Source organism: Dermacentor albipictus, unplaced genomic scaffold (genome assembly GCF_038994185.2).
Source record: "Dermacentor albipictus isolate Rhodes 1998 colony unplaced genomic scaffold, USDA_Dalb.pri_finalv2 scaffold_26, whole genome shotgun sequence".
NCBI lineage: Eukaryota > Metazoa > Arthropoda > Arachnida > Ixodida > Ixodidae > Dermacentor > Dermacentor albipictus.
This window is the reverse complement of record NW_027225580.1, coordinates 2884319-2903036: the sequence shown is the minus strand read 5'-3', so window position 1 is coordinate 2903036 and position 18718 is coordinate 2884319.

Genomic DNA, 18718 nt, shown 5'->3' with positions numbered 1-18718 from the left:
TGGAGAGGCAAAGCAGAAGGGTAGGTCTAAAGATTAATCAGCAGAAAACTAAAGTAATATGTTTAGCAGTCTCGGAAGAGAACAGCAGTTTGCGACAGGTAGTGAGGCACTGGAAGTGGTAAGGGAATAGATTTACTTAGGACAGGTAGTGACCGCAAATCCGGATCATGAGACCGAAATAATCAGAAGAATAAGAATGGGCTGGGGTGCGTTTGGCAGGCATTCTGAGATCATGAACAGCAGGTTGCCGTTATACCTCAAGAGAAAAGTGTATGACAGCTGCGTCTTGTACTCACGTACAGGGCAAACACCTGGAGGCTTACGAAAAGGGTTCTACTTAAATTGAGGACGACGCAGCGAGCTATGGAAAGAAGAATGACAGGTGTAACGTTAAGGGATAAGAAAAGAGCAGATTGGGTGAGGGAACAAACGCGAGTTAGTTACGTCTTAGTTTAAATCAAGAAAAATGGGCATGGGCACGACATGTAATGAGGAGGGAAGATAATCTATGGTCATTAAGGGTTACCGACAGGATTCCAAGGGAAGGCAAGCATAGCAGGGGGCGGCAAAAAGTTACGTGGGAGGATGAGATTAAGAAGTTTGCAGGGACAACATGGCCACAATTAGTACATGACTGGGGTAGTTGGGGAAGTATGGGAGAGGCCTTTGCCCTGCAGTGGGCGTAACCAGCCTCATGATGATGATTAGTAATGGTGGCAAGGGCTAACAGGAGGTAGTCAGCTTTTGCAGCAGCGCATGAAAAACATTCCCAGAAAGGCCTATTCCTCAATCAAAGACCAGCTAAAATGAGTCAACAACATGACTTTTCTTCCACCCCGAATGCAACGCTTAGCAGTAAAATTGCGTCACATAAGGCACTAAGTCGTACCTACTGGGCGCTACTTTGTGTAATAAACATAAACAGCAAAACTTTTAATTTAGGGCAGCGTAGCATGCGTAAAGCATATCATGCCTACACATGAAGGTGTTCATGCGGTTTTCCCATCGGCGGTAACTGGGATAATACGCAAACACGAACAGTAATTTTTCAGCTGTTAGTACGTTTGTAGAACGTGACACAAAAAACGCACTGAGGGTGGGATGGAAAGCTGGGCAAGTTACTGAAGTTGCAGAATGAGAGTAGTATATTTAATATGAAGAGTCGGCCTAGATGGTGGTCGATATTGGAATGCATTATATAACCGCGCAAACGACAACGGACGAAGAAGGAAACACACATACGCTTGGTGTGGTATGGTATGGTATGGTATGGTATGGTATGGTATGGTATGGTATGGTATGGTATGGTATGGTAGGGTATGGTATGGTATGGTATAGTATTCCTTATGCGATGGCGCACACCCACTGTGGGGGATTGGCCAAGGTTTGGGTGAAATTAGGCAATCTTTATTGAATATTAAAATTGGTAAGCTAACTGGAGGAAACGAACACACATAAAATGTTTAAGAATTCAAGACAATCTCTTTGAAGCAACTATAAATTCCTCCATGCTTGAGCAAATATCCCTGTGGCACTTTCCAAAAGAGGAGGCTCCTAGAGAAAGGATATTTATAATTGAAAAGCTTAAACCAAGCTGTGTAAATCTTGATTGTAAAACATTTTTTTCCTAAAGAAGTAAAACGGCGGCAGAATATCAAAAAATGATCTATTGTTTCATCTTATCCACAGACTGGGCACAGAGGGGAGGGCACGAGACTAGCCCTGTGATGATAGAAGTTTAATTTTGGTATTCGAGGACGTAATCGGGTAAAGATGACTTCAGGTTTTCTGGTGTGAAAGGAATTTTTGGGCCAAGGGAGTAGGAGGTGTCAGTATTCTGAAAAATTATCTACAGCTGGGTTCAAAAAGTCTTGAATGATTGTATATCTCCTGAATCTAGTAGTCGTTAGGTAAGCTATTGTAGGAAGTAATGGTAATACAGGGCCACTCAGCGCCGCCCTCGCGTCAGCCATTTCGTTCATGACTAATCCTTTGTGTCCAGGCACCCAAAGCAATCTAATTAAATTTATGTGGGCAGGCACTAGAAAATGAAATGGACGTAAAAGGTTAGTGACACCATTTGCTGTGAGCGAGGAACATAAGGATAAATAGTCTGTTATTATTACTACCGCCGATATTGACGAATTTAGTTTGCGTAAGGCAAGAACTACAGCTATAAATTCAGCCGAAAATACGGAAAAGAAGTCCGGAATCCTGATTGCAAATGACCAGTCTAGAGCGGGAGAGAAAATGCCAATTCCAGATTTTTCTTCACACTGTGAGGCGTCTGTCGCAATGACCGCACTTATAGATAAACTCAATAAATGATCCTGCAATAAGCCGTTTGATATATTATAAGAGAGAAGTTTTGCGTTATTTGGGTAGATGTCATCAAATATAATTTGTAGGTTCTCTCGCACACCACAAATAGTCGGTACCTTCCAGAGACGTACATTTGAGGGATTGATCAATGTTTGTACGAAGACCACCTGTGGTGTATGAAAACGATGCCAGTGTACTCCGAAGAATAGTGCAGGTTGGGAAATGAATATGTATTCCAATCTTGCAACAGGGGATTCATACAATTTTAAGACTGTTTGCACCATCAGTAAACGAAATCTACACAATATTGAGGGTAACCTGACAGCTTGGTGTAGTATGTTATTGCCAACACATTTCGGTAATCCGCAACACAGTCGTAGGGCTTCCCGCTCAAGTAGAACAAGGGGACGTAATTTATAAGCTGGAGCACCAGAAAATAAAACACATCAAAATTCTAAAATGGGCCGCACATACATTTTGTATATTATTAAAAGTGGATCTCTCCGCATTCCCAACCGACTGTTGCACAGCTTACGCAGCATACCAACTGCTCGCACTCCTTTTTTAACTATATGGTCAATATGGCCGAGCCAGCTGAGGGAACCGTAATATACTACACCTAAATATTTCAGCGACTCCACTTGAGGTGTAGTCTCGAGGCGATAGGATATCGATATGATAACGGGATTGTTAAGAGGGAAAACCAATATCGAGCTTTTTCTAACGTTAAGTGAAAGGCGAATTTTGTTTAACCAGGTTTCTATGGCGTTGAGGTAGTTCTGTAGTCGATAATATAGAGAGTGAATATCACTGTCTGATGCGAAGAAAGCAATGTCATCCGCGTATACGTATGTTCTTACATCTTGATGAAGGGGAATGGAACACACCAGAATATTAAATAGTAATGAAGAAGTGACAGCTCCTTGAGGAACACCTCGTGATTGATTATATATACTCGAGGAAACGCCTCTTAGACAGCAGTAAAATGTTCTTCCATTTAAAAATTCACCAATCCAGTTTGAAAAATAATTTAAAATCTGTAGATTTCGCAATATATCTAATAAAATTAAGTGTTCTACACTGTCGTAGGCTTTGGAAATGTCTAATGTCAAAATAGCACCTATTTGCCTCTGTCACAATGCTAATTTTATTCTACTTTCCAAGTGCATGTGAGCATGCCAAATTGAACATGATGGTCGGAATCCAATTTGGCAGGGGCTAAGCAAGTCTTTATTCTGTATAAATTTAGTCATACCGGCATATAGAATTCTTTCAATTAATTTAATCAAATTTGAAGTTATCGCAATTGGCCTAATGTTATCTATTGTATATCCTTCCCCATGGTTTTTAAGAATAGGGATGACTTTAGCAATTTTCCACGCAGACGGAATCCATGAGAACCGAATTGAGTAATTTACAATAAATGAGAGGTCATCGGAAGCTTCCTTAAATAAAATTCTGATCATAGTAGATGTTACCCCATCCACGCCGGGAGCTGAATCTGGAAGTCACTCCACGATTTCAGCCAATTCTAACATGGAGATTTCTGTAAAATCATCTGATGCCCTTCGTAAACGAGAACAACTTGGCAAGACGGAAGAAAATCTCATTTCTAATCCCTTCGCGATTTCTTCTAGTGATTGTTTCATCTCATCGCCACTTAAGATTATAGAGTCAAAATTAATTTGACGGGGAAGAACTTTTCTACCGCGGAGAAAACGGAACAATGCACGCTTATTTTTATTGTTAGACAAGAAGTCAAAATGCTTACAGTTGAATTCAACTTTGGCTTTAGAAAATGTATGTTTAAAGACAGCTCGAAAAAATTTATAGTCACTCCAATTTTGGGGACTCTGGTTATGCAATAATTTTTTCCAAGCAGCTTTTCTCTTTCTGTAGTCTCGAGTGCATTCTTCTTTCCACCAAGGACTGTAAGAAGTCCTTTTATTCAATCTAATCTCAAATTGAGCCTTTTTTTTGAGAACTTGCCAAAGCCGAACAGATAATCGTGGTTTTTTGTTCTGTAGGCACATCAGACAGAGATGAAAGAACATTTCGTAAGTATATTTTAAAAATGTTATAATTTATGAAAGTTCGAACCTGGTCACTCATAACTGTTACAGGACGTACAACGTCAAATACAATTGGAAGGTGATCACTGCTTCTCGAACAATCAATAGTCGACCAAGAAGTTACGGAGAGACTCGGGTCACAGAATGTAAGATCTTGTGAAGAGTAAGATCGGCCTCTCACAACCGTAATAGTTCGGGAGTTTACACACGCTAGTCGATTGTCCAACGACCAGTTCCACAATCTGGTGCCGCACAAATCTGTTCTTAAACCCCATGAGATATGGTGGGAATTGAAATCACCTGTGATTATAATGTCACGTCCACAAGAGTTAATAACACTATCCAGTGTGCTAGTGTCCTGTACGCCAGATGGAAAATATGCATTAACTACGGTAAAGGGACAACATCCCGGGAGAACCAGCTCTATCGCTAGGATTTCACACTCTGGAGTAGAAAGTTGAAATGAAATTTTAGCTATATGGCAAATTTTAGATGAGATAAATGTAATTAATCCACCACCTCTTGTAGGACGGTCTAATCGAAATGATCTGTAAAATTTCATTTGAAAAGATTTCTCAGGATTTAGCCACGTTTCTTGTAACATAATTAAATCAGGATTAAGTTCAGAAGTTAGACAAGTTAAATCTACTCAAGCAGAATATAAAGAGCGGCAGTTCCACTGAAGCACTTTTAGTGATCCTATCTTTCGGAAAGTACCGCAGTCGAAACTGCCGTCTGAAGAATGTTTTCCTTAAGCACAACACTGGATTGACTTTTCTTAGCTTTTGAGTTAGGACCGGGGGAGGAGTCTTCAATAATAAAAGACATGGTTCTTTTATATGCTCGAGCATTTTGTTCCACCTCTGTCATCTCCAAATCTGTATTAATCCTATTACAAATTGTAGGGCCCGCGGAAGAGGGAGTTGAAAGTTCAATGTCATTATTGCAAGGATTGGCATCTGATCTTTTATGGTTAGTTTGGTGCTCAGGATCAACTGTTTGCGTTGTTACAGGAGCTGGGCAGGTAGTTTGTAACAAATGAGATAAATGACTAGAAACGGCTTGTGAGATGCATTCACCAAGGCTCATTGCCAACCTTTTCATAGCTTTTGTAACTGCCTTTTCCACAGCGGCCTCTATAGTTGCAGTAAGTGATCGGTCCGTGGTAAGATTTTGTCTGCTTATTATCGCCGTATAGCCAGATGCCCTTTCTTTCACAATGTTTATGGCCTCCATCCTAGAGCAGCGTCGTCGATCAATTATTTCAATCACCTGTAATTGTTGAGCCCTAACAGAAAAGTTTAAATAATTGGCTGGATGATTTCTATCACAGAGACAGCATCGCTCTTCTTGGGCACTACAATCACTTTGAGCGTGTTCTTCCCCACATGCGCAACAACGTTGTCTTGATTTACACCCTGCCATACTATGGCCGTATCGCCAGCAATTACGGCATTGAATAGGACGCGACGCCAGGGGTTCAACTCTGAACACAAGGGGCCACACCTTGAGTTCTGATGGGCAGGCAGTTCCAGCAAAAGTTGCGATCACCGATTCTGTTGGGACCCGCTTATTGTCTACCACTCGATTGCATCGGTAAACAGCAATTACTCCAGTTCCAGACAATCTCTCTAGTGTTTCAGCGGGAGAAAGATCAGCATCGACACCTCTGACTATTCCCTTAGTGCAGGCGAGGTGAGCAGGGATGTAGGCACTCACAGGTAATGACGCGAATGATGAGCACTTTAGCAAATCCGCGACACAGGACTGGTCTGGCGATCGACACACGCTACCTCCGCGGCCGAACCGCCTCACTTCCGTGATGGTCTGGTATGAAGAGGTAGCAGCCTGCAGAGATTTCTGGATCGCCTGGGGGTTGGTCAGACGTAGAAAGCCTTCATTTGAAGGAACCAGAGCCACCGGGATGCTGCTCACACCACTGCGGATGAGCAAATCTAGAGGTAATTCATCCGTTGGAATAGAGGCCGCCCATGGGGAAAAACCCCTACCGGGGGAGTTTATGGACATCTGCCTAGGATGAAGCTGGCGTTAGAATCAGTGAGAACTCAACAAATAAGATTAATAAAGCCTAATATCGCCCAAAACCGGGCCAAGTGACAGAAGCCGCAGAGAACGCTGTCGCTCGTGGCCAGCAGCAGCAGCAGCAGCAGCCTGCTGCGTCCTGACGCTTGTTCTGTGTGTTGTCCTGTCCTGAGGCTTGTCCTGTGTGTTTTTTTCTTCGTCCGTTGTCGTTTGCGCGGTTACATAATGCATTCCAATATCGACCACCAACTAGCCGACCTCTCCCTCTTAAATATACTACTTTGTAGTTCAATGGGCCCTGTTCGTCCTGCCTTTCCATGTGTGAACTCGGGTTTTACCCTTGTTAGCTTAACGGCCTTCATCGGTTGTCGTGCGCGTGTGTGTACCTTAGCCCTGAACCATCGGCTCGTGCTTCCTAAAATATCCACGCTTGTCCTGTGTGTTTCCGTCTTCGTCCGCTGTCGTTTGCGCGGTTACAAAAGGCAGAATTAGACTTGGCACAGAAAAACACGTCATAGACTAGGTGACAATGCGGAGGAACATATATTTGCCAGCTTTCTCTACCGGTAAGAGGGAAGTGCAGCACAATCAATGCGCAACGACGTCCAGAGACTCATGGAGCACACACATGGACAGGGCCATGTTTGTGTACATGCGCCTTCTGATGTCCTTGGGTCTGCGCGCTCACCTGTTGTCCTTAGGCACTCGGAAGAACCTTGCGGGGCTTCGTTTTGAGGTATTCGTGCAGCACTGCACGATGAACGAGCGGTGCGAGTCGTGAAAAGGGTGAAACATCGCGGAGCGCAAGCACACAGCTATCGAGTACCACGAAACTCACGAAACTGCCCACGCCGGTCAACGCACAGCAGCGCACGCTTCCCGATAACAGTAGATAACGGAACATGAAACATTATGCAGCGGGCTAAGCTTGCGCCGGACCGCCGGGCGTGAGCGGAGACAGTCGAAGGTGTTGGAGTGGCGAGAGAGGGCAAGGGCAGAGGAGTTAAGAGGAGGGTCGAAAAGGCACGGCTTCCTGGATCGGCGAGCGCGGGCGCGCGCCTTAGTAGGAGGTCGTACAAGGGAAGCGGATTTGCTTTCTCGCCCTCCTGATTGATGGCGCCAATTACCTCTGCCACCGGAGTGGCCAAGTTTCCTAGGCCGGATAAAACACTGCAGTGGCAGTGCGAACTCACCGATTAGCGGTGCAGCGCTGCGGCAGTCTCGTAACAGCACGAAAATCTCGCCTCCTTTTTTTTTTACTCTGCGTGTATGCCACGCAATTTTTCCTTCGTCTGACAGATCAGTGCTCTGTTCACGTTCTTCCATCTTCATTGTTAACGCGTGCCATGCCTGATAATGATGAGGACGTCGTCGTCACTGTAATCACAATCATGTTTGTGTGCTTCCCTCTGTGGCACCATTGCCCTGTTGAAAAGACATGTAGAAATATGTACTGGGTCCTTATATTCAGGGTCCATCTGGTTGTAGAGAATCGTATATGGTGCAATGTCTCTAAATATCTTTCCATCGGGACTCTCGTCTCGGTTTGCACACGTCATGATAAAAGCCATCGCTAACCAGGCCCCCCCCCCTAAAAAAAAGAAAGGAAGAAACAAATGCGAACGAGATCAAGTCAAGCCAACCATAACAAGCGCGAGCGACAGCCAACGCGAGCTGACGATACCATATGACGATACTAGGAAACGGGTCACCCGGCTGACACCAGACACGAGTACGAATCGAGCGGTCGGGCGGGTCCACATGACACCAGTTTCCCACGCGCACATCACTGAAGGAGCCACTATCAGCGGTCTCCTCCTTCTGTGGCACGCGGCATGCCGCTAAACATAGGTGCAGGACCATGATGAAAAGCAAGCGTAGGAGAGGCTGCGCTAAAGGATGTTTCACATGCTGCGAATGGAGCGACAACAATCTGTGCAGTCGAACGCGTCGCAATGCGATTTTAAGGGGCTCATTTCACACTATCCTGGTTTCAACAATGCGACTGGTGCGACGACCAGGCTTACTTGCTGCGAGGTTTTGGGGCACACGCCGCATAATTCTTTAATGCAATAAAGAAAACGTGTTCTTTATGATATTATTGACCTGTCTTTATGAAGAGAAAATAATACGCGTGTTTGGTATTTTAAAAAACGTTTTGAAGTTTAAATTTGTTTTGGACTGTGCAACGGCGGTTTCTGAGGTTCAGTGCGAAGAGACATGGCGTACGTAAACAGCTGTCCGCAGCTCGTTGCTCAGCGCTGTGTATTGTCGCATGTGCCTTCCATGCCCTTGTCGTTCTCCCTGTGCTACAGCAAATTACAAGATAACCGATCAACAAGCCCATCTATGCTTCAGAAGAACTTCAGTTTGGTCTAGCTGGTGTTTACTGCATATCATATTGACCACAAATAAAGACGGGGACAGCGGAAGAGAACGCAAAAACGGCACAGGCGGCCCGTGTCGTTATGTGTTCTCTTCCGCTGTCCCCGTCTTTATTTGCGGTCAATATGAGATGAAGCCCATATAGCTACCCTCATCGTATATGTAGTGTTCGGAATTCGTCTACAGCGAAGTCGTCGTGTCAGCTCAACAAGACACACGCGCTACCCGTGATCAGCGCCAGCATTTGCATATTGCTCGTCATTGCATATAAGTGGTGCCCGCTCGTAGCCATATTCTTGCACCAAACGCAGCAACAAGCACCAATCGGAACACACATGTCTGCCCCTGAAGGAAGCCGCAAATGATTTCATGTGTTGCGAAATTAAACCTTAACGCTAGCCTGGTTAGTCCATTGCGGCAACGAGAAGAAAGGTAGCCAAGGGGCCCGATTTTTATTAACCATTTCATCAGAAGCCAACAAACAGACACCAAGGACAGCATAGGGGAAATTACTATACTTACTAACTGAGTTAAAGAAGTGATAAATTAATGGAAATGAAAGTAGATGAAAAACAACTGGCAGCAGCTAGAATAGTGACACGCATACTTGTTTATCTTTATCGGGAGATCGCGTTTCACCGCCTAGCAAATGTTATCGCACAGCGCAGGCCGCGCCAGCCTGTATCGGACATTTCTTGAATGTTATCGATAGTTCTATCCACTGTCGTCACCGAACCTTCTGTTATCTGATTTCACCGCACGCCGCGAATGGTCTAGGACTTTCTTGAAGACACGCGGGCCCCAGCAATTACTCTGGAACCTTCGATGTATGATGTATAAAAGCCGATGTGCTAGACCCGCTGATCAAATGTTCGATGACGCCAACCGTGTTCACCGCTATCGTCGTTCTTTGAGTGTATCCTGTTTTTGAGGGCACATGTTCACCCAATAAAACGCTAGTTTCGTCATTCCTAGTTTTGCTGCTTTCTTTATCGTCATGACTACGGGACATCTGGTGGAGGTGCTAGTGCGTTCATGTACCGAACTCCCCCGCAAAGCCGCAATCCAAGCTCAAAAACCGAAGACAGCACCAACATCGCCAAGGAACCGCGAGCAAGCAGACGGCAGCAAGGACTGCGATCGGAATACGGACCCCTTCCCGAGAAGACCAGCGGATTCAAGCCAAAGTCAGAAACCCCAATGGCTGTCCCACCGTCCACCATTCTGCTGCAACAACATCGGGAGTCGCCAACCTGCCATGGGTCATCGTCTGAAGACCCAGAAACCTGGCTCGAGACATATGAACGAATCATATACTTTTAACAACTGAGACTCCGTCGACAAGCTGCGGCATGTATACTTCGCCTTAGAAGGCACTGCCAAAACGTGGTTCGAGAACCGGGAGTCGACCCTGGCAACATGGGACCTGTTCCGAAGCGGCTTCCTGCGGACGTTTACGAGCGTCGTGCGCAAATAAAGGGCCGAAGCTATGCTAGAAACTATAGTACAACTACCCAACGAGAAGTTAGCTACCTTCACCGAGGAGATGACGCGTCTGTTCCGCCACGACGACCCGGATATGCCAAAGAAAATTCACTTCCTCATGCGTGGGGTAAAACAAGAGCTTTTCGCCGGATTGAAGCGCAGCCTGCCCAGTACTGTTGCTGAATTTATTTCCGAAGCAACAACCATCGAGAAAACCCTGGAAGTGCGGAACCGACAATTCAACTGCCGCACGAACTCGATAAGCTACGCCGGAGTTCAATCACTGGCCAACGATGACCTGCGTGAGACCATTAGAGCGGTCGTGCGAGAGGAACTTCGGAGGATGTTCCGAAGATCCCAGCCTCAGGTTCCCTCGATCGCTGACGTCGTAAGAGAAGAAATCCAGCGGTCACTGGAGCTTCACGAAGCGCAGCCGGAATCGCCACAGGGCCAGCCTGAAGCGATTACCTACGCCGCCGTCGCCCGCCGTCAAATTAATCCTCCGCGCCCGCGCCAGGACGCTGGAATTACGCAGTTCCTAAAGCCTCTTAAACTTCGTAAAGTAGTGCCACGCTTTGAACAATGCCGCCTCCTCCTCACGCGCTCTGGCAGAGGCCGACGCCGCGTCGCTATTGGCCTAATAGCATCACGTGGGCCCTCGCACCGTGCATCGGCGCCATTTTTGCTCGAGAAGCATCTACGGAGTGGCGAGGAGCACATGTTGGCGGCATTGCTACGCTCGAGCACTGTAGGCGGCGCCACGGTCGAGGAGAGAGCGTGTAAGAAAGGAGAAACGAGGAGGAGGGAAGGCGGAGGAGGAGAGTGCAACTACTTTACGAAGTTTAAGGGGCTTTAGCAGTTCCGCCATCCGCCGCCGCTAGCTCGCCCAACCGTCGTCCAGCGAAACTATCCAAGGATTATAGACGTCTGGCGCGCTGCTGACCACCACCCGCTATGCTACCACTGTGGAGGAGTGGGTCACATCTACGGGCGATGCCCCTACCGGGAGATGCGACTGCGAGGGTTCGTCGTTAACGCGCCGTGACCTCTGCTTGGCGAACGACCTCGCAATATAGCCGACTACCTCGCCGCTACTCAGTGGAGCGCTCGACGACAATCCCGTTTGCCGTCACCAGACAGCTACCTGCCGCTACTGGCTCAGCCCGAGACCGGTCTGCGAGGCCATATCCGGAAAACTAAAAGCAGCAACCGATGGTGGTATGATTTCTGTTCGTCGAACTGATGAATATGCTCCACTGCCGACGAAGACGCCGAAAAGACGATCGCAACGATATAACAACGAGACGCCGCTATCCCGACGAAGCCTAGAGGCAAAGAATATGCCAGGAAAACATGACCTGACGACGTGACGTTCCATCCACACGTCAACACGACGCAGCCGTGATCCGACGCCGAGACCTAATTGCAACGCAAGACAAAGAACCACCGACCTCGACGTACTTCTCGAATCGCATGCAGTCACCGCCTTAGTCGAGACAGCAGCCGACTACTCCATGATGAGTGGACCCCTTGCTACCCAGTTGAAGAAAGTTAAGACTGCATGGGAAGGCCCTCAAATGCGCACAGCTGGAGGACAGCTAATAAGGCCGATTGGAATCTGCACTCCAAGAATTACAGTTGAAGACCGGACCTACCCTGCCACCTACGTTATATATCCTTCAACAGTGTTCCCGAGACGTCACTCTCGGCATGGATTTCCTGAACCAACACGGCGCAATGATGGACCTGGAGTCGCAGTCGAAAACACTGTCGGAAGATCAAGCGTTTTCGCCGTAGAGGTGCCGTAGTCACCAAGTCTTGAGCGTGCTCGAAGATCAAGACCCGCTCCGCTCCAGCATTGTAATTTCCGTCGGCCCCAAAACACCTGCAGGTGTAGAAGGCGTCATCGAGGATGACCAACGTCTACTGCGCGACCGTGAAATTTGCGTCGCAAGAGGGATCGCTCGACTGCATGGAGGAAAAACGAAAGTGTTGCTGACAAACTTGAGCCAGGAGTTCAAGCACATCAACAAGCGCACAACGATAGCATTCATCGAGGGAATTCTGGAAACCAGCAATGCGTTCGTCCTCTTGGATTCTGCCGCATCTACCCCGATGACCGTAGTTCCCGAACCAGACTTCGAGATAAATCCAAGTCTCCCCATGATTAAGCCGCAGCAGCTCAGATGTTTGCTTCGACGATACAAAGACTGCTTTTCGACGTCATCGAGGATTCGCAAACACCAGTCGCAAAGCATCGCATAATAACCGAAGAGTGCACTCGACCACTCCGCCAGAGCCCTTGCCGAGTTTCGACACGACAACGTGACGCTCTTAGGCAACAAGTCGACGAAATGCTGCGCGGCGACATCATCCAGCCGTCGAAAAGCCCGTGGGCATCTCCTGTAGTCTTGGTGAAGGAAGAGGACTGAACCCTACGTTTCTGCATCGATTATCGTCGACTAAACAAGATTACTAAGAAGAACGTATACCCCCTCCCACGGATAGGAGACGCATTGGATTGGCTCTGCAACGCTAAATATTTCTCATCGGTGGGTCTCAAGTATGGCTACTGGCAAATAGAAGTCCACGAGAGAGATCGCGAAAAGACCGCCTTCATCACGCCAGACGGCCTCTACGAGGTCAAGGTCATGCCATTGGGACTGTGCTCGGCACCTGCAACGTTCCAGCGCGTCATGGACACGGTGTTAGCAGGATTGAAGCGGCAGACCCGTCTTGTTTGCTTGCATGACGTCGTCGTCATCACCGGAAATTTCGACGATCACCTTAGGCGGCTTGCGACAGTACTAGAGAGCATCAAGTCATCGGGGCTCACTCTGAAGCCGGTAAAGTGCCGCTTCACCTGCGATAAACTTCTGTTCCTGGGCCATGGCATCAGCAAATCTGGAGTCCACCCCAACCCACAGAAGACAGCCGCCATCACAAAGTTCCAGCAGCCCATCAACAAGAAGGCAGTTCATAGACTCCTTACCACATGTGCCTACTACAGACGCTTTGTCAAGGACTTTTCACGTATCGCTAAGCCGTTGACACATCTAACTAAATGTGATGTCGAGTTCAAGTGAGAAACGCCGCAGGTCGACGCACTTCAAGAACTCAAACGACGCATGCCCCCACTAGCCATCGGAACTGGCACACTTCGAGGAGGACGCCGATACAGAAATCCAGACTGACGCCAGTAGCCTAGGCCTCGGTGCCGTTATAGTCCAGAGAAAAAAACTGACTTGAACGGGTAATAGCTTACGCTAGCCGATCGCTGTTAAAAGCGGAAGGCAATTATTCCACGACCGAAAAGGCATGCCTCGCCATCGTTTGGTCTACAGCAAAATTTCGCCCTTACCTATATGACAGGCCATTAAAGTTGTCAGTGACCATCACGCGTTGTGTTGGCTAGCGCATTTAAAGGACCCTTCAGGACGGCTGGTCCGGTGGAGCCTCAGACATCACTTTAACCTAGAAGTCCGGACGAAAACACTCTGATGCCGACTGCCTATTAGGCGCCCCCATTGACCCGCCGCCGCAAGATGACGAGGATGACGACGCCTTCCTTGGAATAATAAGTGCGGAAATCTTCGCTGAACAGCAATGAGCAGACCCGGAGCTGAAAAGCCTCATCGAGTATTTGGAAGGGCACACAGACCTGGTCCCTAGGGCATTTAAGCGAGGATTTTCTTCGTTCTCGCTTCAAAACAACCAACTCGTACAGAAAAACTTCCCTCGGCGCTGCGTCCAGAAGTACTACACGCCCTACATGACGATCGGACCACTGGGCACCTCGGATTCTCCCGGAGGCTATCGAGGATACAGGAAACGTATTACTGGCCGCGCCTGGCCGCCGACGTCGCACATTATGTCAAGACATGCCGAGGCTGTCAGGGACGCAAGACACCACCTACATGGCCAGCAGGATTACTACAGCCGATCGAGCATCCTTGCCGACATTTCAGCATCTCGGGATGGACTTGTTGGGACCCTTTCCGATGTCCACAACCGGAAATAAGTGGATCGTCGTGGCGACGGACTACCTCACCCGTTTCGCTGAAACAAACGCTCTGCCGAAAGGTAGCGCAGCCGAAGTGTCGAAATTCTTCGCCGAGAACAGCCTACTGCGACATGGTGCTCCAGAAGACCTCATCACCGACAGAGAAATGGCCTTTATAGCGGAGCTCACCCAAGCCATCCTGCAATACACTCAGACAAGCCAGAGAAGACAAGTCAGGACAAGTGCCTACCACCCGCAGACGAACGGCCTTACGTAGCGCCTGAATAAGACCCTCACCGACATGCTAGCGATGTACGTCGACGTCGAACACAAGACCTGGGATGCCGTCCTGCCATACGTAACCTTCTCTTACAACACCGCTGTGGTAAAAACAACACAGATCACGGCCTTCAAGCTGGTTTACGGCAGGAACCCGACGACGACTCTCGACGCCATGCTGCCGGACGTTACCAACGAAGAGAATCTTTACGTCGCCACCTATCTCCAGCGCATCGAAGACGCCTGACAGCTCGCCCGTGTGCGGATCAAGAACCAGCAGAAGGCGGACAGCCGACACTTCAACCTTCGACACGTTACGCCGAGTACCAGCTCGGCGACGTTGTTTGGGTTTGGACCCCAACACGCCGACGAGGACTTAGCGAGAAGCTTTTATGCCGCTATTTCGGACCCTACAAGATCATCCGACGCATTGGAGCACTGGACTATGAGGTCGTACCAGACAGCATTTCGCTATCACACCAGCGCCGCTCACGACCTGAAATAGTCCACGTTGTGCGCCTTAAGCCGTTCTACCAGCGCTAATGAACTTTGGGACTTTGCGTAGCTAACTTTTGGAATTTCTCTTTTTGGAATGTGTTACTTTGGACTTTGGTGTGTTTTCGTTGCTTTGTTACTTTTGTTTAATAAGTGTCCTTTTGTGTTTTGCTCTCTTATGTTTGTAGGATTGGAGCGATGCATTTTAAGAGGGGGTATTGAGATTTGTAGTTTATCGTTTCCGGGTGACGGCTTTTCGCCGTCTAACAAATATTATCGCACAGCGCAGGACACGCTTGCATGTATCGGAAGTTTCTCGAAAGTTATCGATGGTTCTATCCTCTGTCTGTTGTCACTGAACCTTGCGTAATCTGATTTCATCGCGCGATACGAATGGTGTAGAACTTCCTCGAAGACGCGCGGCTCCCAGCGATTACTCTGGGACCGTCGATGACTGATGCATAAAAGCCGACGGGCCTGACCCGCTGATCAGATTTTCTAGTATCGTAGACTGTGTTCACCCTTATTGCCGTTCTTTGAGTGTATCCTGTATTTAAGGGCACAGGTTCGCCCAGTAAAACGCTAGGTTCGTCATTCCGAGTTTAGCTGCTTTCTTTATCGTCACTACTACGTGATAATATGAACCCACGTCCTCGCATTAAGCGTACGATGCTCTTACGAAATGAGCTACCGTGGCACCGTTTTCCCATCTACTTTGTAGGGTATTTATGTTTTACTAGCAAGTTACAGTAAAACTTACGTGCTTTACCACGAATTTGTTTAGTCATCGTTCTTGTTTTTAAAGTAGCTTGAGCTACTGTTTTAAAAGCTTTCTTGATATCGATATCAATGGTTTGCAAAAGATTTGCATGTAGCACAGAGCACTAGCTTATTTAATTTCACTAACAAACTGGAGCCAGTAAGTTCGTCAGGAACTTTGCCTGGTTTCGCGATTGGTACTAATATACCTTTGTTAATATTGTTACGCGAAGGACGAGTCAGTAAGACGAGCAACTATTTACAGGTTATATTTACAACAGTGGTTGCAGCGCTGACCGGTTAGATTCACAGCGCGAGCCCAATTCGTTCTTCGTCCTCTTTTCTCAAGTGATGGCGCCCACGTGCCTCATTCAAACAATCAAATAACACACGCGTGTAACATAATCCCACGGCGGCAGAAGCGACGTCCCTGAGCGTCTAAATGTCATCGCTGGGAGGGTGATACTGCTTCAGTCGTGTAACGTGCACGATATCACTGGACTGGGAAGCAGATGTTGGGGGGGGGGGGGGGAGGCGTCTAGGGCAATCTCGTAGGTGACGGGAGTCATGGCACGAAGCACTCGGTATGGCCTGTTTAACGAGACGGCAGTTTTTCTGACAGGCCGACCTGACGCGAGGGAGACCTTAGTAGCACCAAAGAACGAGGCGGGAAGTGCACGTTTCGGTGTCGCCGGTCGTACAAACGCCTTTGACTCTCTTGGGATTTCAGAAGGTGGTCACGGTCAATTTCCCTTGCCTGGGCACAGCGAGCGATGGCGTCAAGTGCATTATTCACTGTTCGGTGCCGCGTGAACAGGGAGGGTTGTGTGGAGGGGCAGCGCTCGTTCTCGGCCGAACTGAAGTAAAAATGGGAATAACCGGCTGTTTCGTGGCGCGAGGAATTATAAACAAATGTGACAAATGGTAGAGCAAGGTCCCAGTCAGTGTGGTCTGAAGAGACATATTTCGCGAGCATGTCTGTGAGAGTGCGATTGAGACGCTCCGTGCGGCCATTTGTTTTTTTCGGTTGTATGACGTGGACAGCTTGCGGCTCGTGGCACAGGACTGCAGGATGTCCGCGATTAGCTTTGATAGGAATGTCCGGCAGCGGAATATGAGAAGTTGTCGCGGAGCTCCATGTAATAAGATCACGTCGCGTAAAAGAAAATCGCCGAAATCTGTGGCGCAACTTGTAGGAAGCGCTCGGGTGATAGCGTATCCCGTGGCCGTGGCCACAGCAATCCACCTGTTCCCAGAGGAAGAAAGAGGAAAAGGGCCAAGTAAGTCCAAACCAATCCGAAAGAATTGTTCCGCGGGAATGTCGAGTAAAGGCACCAAGCAGGGAGCATCGATGGTGCCTTGCGTCACTGGCATTTTTTCACACGCAGCTACGTATCTTCGAACGGAGCGAGCAAGCCCTGGCCAAAAGAAGCGTCGGCGGATCCGGTCGTAGGTTCGTGACACACCCAGGTGACCGGCAGTAGGGAGGTCGTCAAGTTTCTGGAGAACAGCCGAGCGAAGGTGTTTAAGGATTATAAGGAAAGACAGATGATAGAAAGTTTGTAAGATCATTCTTACACACTATAATTTTGGAATGTATCCCTTCAATCAAGTGTAGTCAGTCACTTATCATATAATAATCACTTGTGGGGCAGCATGGTTTACGGTAGAACTTGCGAAACGCAGTTATCGACCTTTCCAGTGACTTGCATTTTAGCACACATCCTAAATTCTAGACATCTACACACCATACGTTGATTGGGTTGAAGCCTTCGGCAAGGTACACCAGAAATTCATTTTTAAAATGAAAGCAATGCCGGTTGATTCCTTTGTGTTGAACTGGACAGCATGGTGTCTTTGAAGCCGTTTTCAATGCATTGTAAGCTGAAACAGAGTATCCGCTCATTTTCCAGTGCGTTAAGGACTTCCTCAGTCAATAATGCATACTGTTTTACCTATATATGAATTATCTCCATGATGTCATTTCATCTACTGTGGATCAGTTTATCGATGAGTGTGATATATATATATATATATATATATATATACAAATTAGGTTCATGGTTCAATGACATATCATGTAACGCACATTGTTTTTTCGATTATTTTGTAATTTATAGGTAAGTTGCCATTTGGTTGTACTTTGCAGCCCAACGTAGACAAACTATGTTCATGAAGCACTATATGGCTTATAAGTATGAATACTTCGACGAACAAGCGCACAACTCCTTTGCTCCTGGGAAAAGCTCCCAGGAATAGCTCTCCAGGGCTAGTGTATCAGTACTGTTCCTTTTATAAATATTTGCGCGATCATCTTTGTCATGCGATACTTAGCAGCCTGCCAGGTCTACACTGGTTTCCCTCCGCCTTACTTTTTGAGTTGCTCTTAACCGTTTGAGTAGCTTACAAAAATTTCAATTAGCTCAGAGCTTGAATAAGCATTCAAAATAAGAATTTGTAATTGAATTATCCTAACAAATTGTTTGGGATCATTAAAAAACCAATCAGCTCGTCTTATCCTTCAACTGAAATTGATTTAAATTTTGTGGTTTTGCGTGCCAGAACCAGGATCCGATTATGACTCGCCATGTATAGTGAGAGACTCCGGAATAATTTTTACAACCTGGAGTTCTTTGATGTGCACACAATGCACAGTATACGGCTGCTAATATAGTTTTCCCCACATTATTAAAATGTGTCCGTGGCGGTCCACGATTAGCAGCACAACGCCATAATCAATAAGCCTTCACGACGGGTGCCATTTTACCCTTTCCTTTTACATCGGGCAAGACGGTGCCTGCTGTGAGGGAGGCTCTCACCACAAAGTTTGGCTGAAAATACTCTCTTCATTCTTTTGTAAGCGGTACTACACATT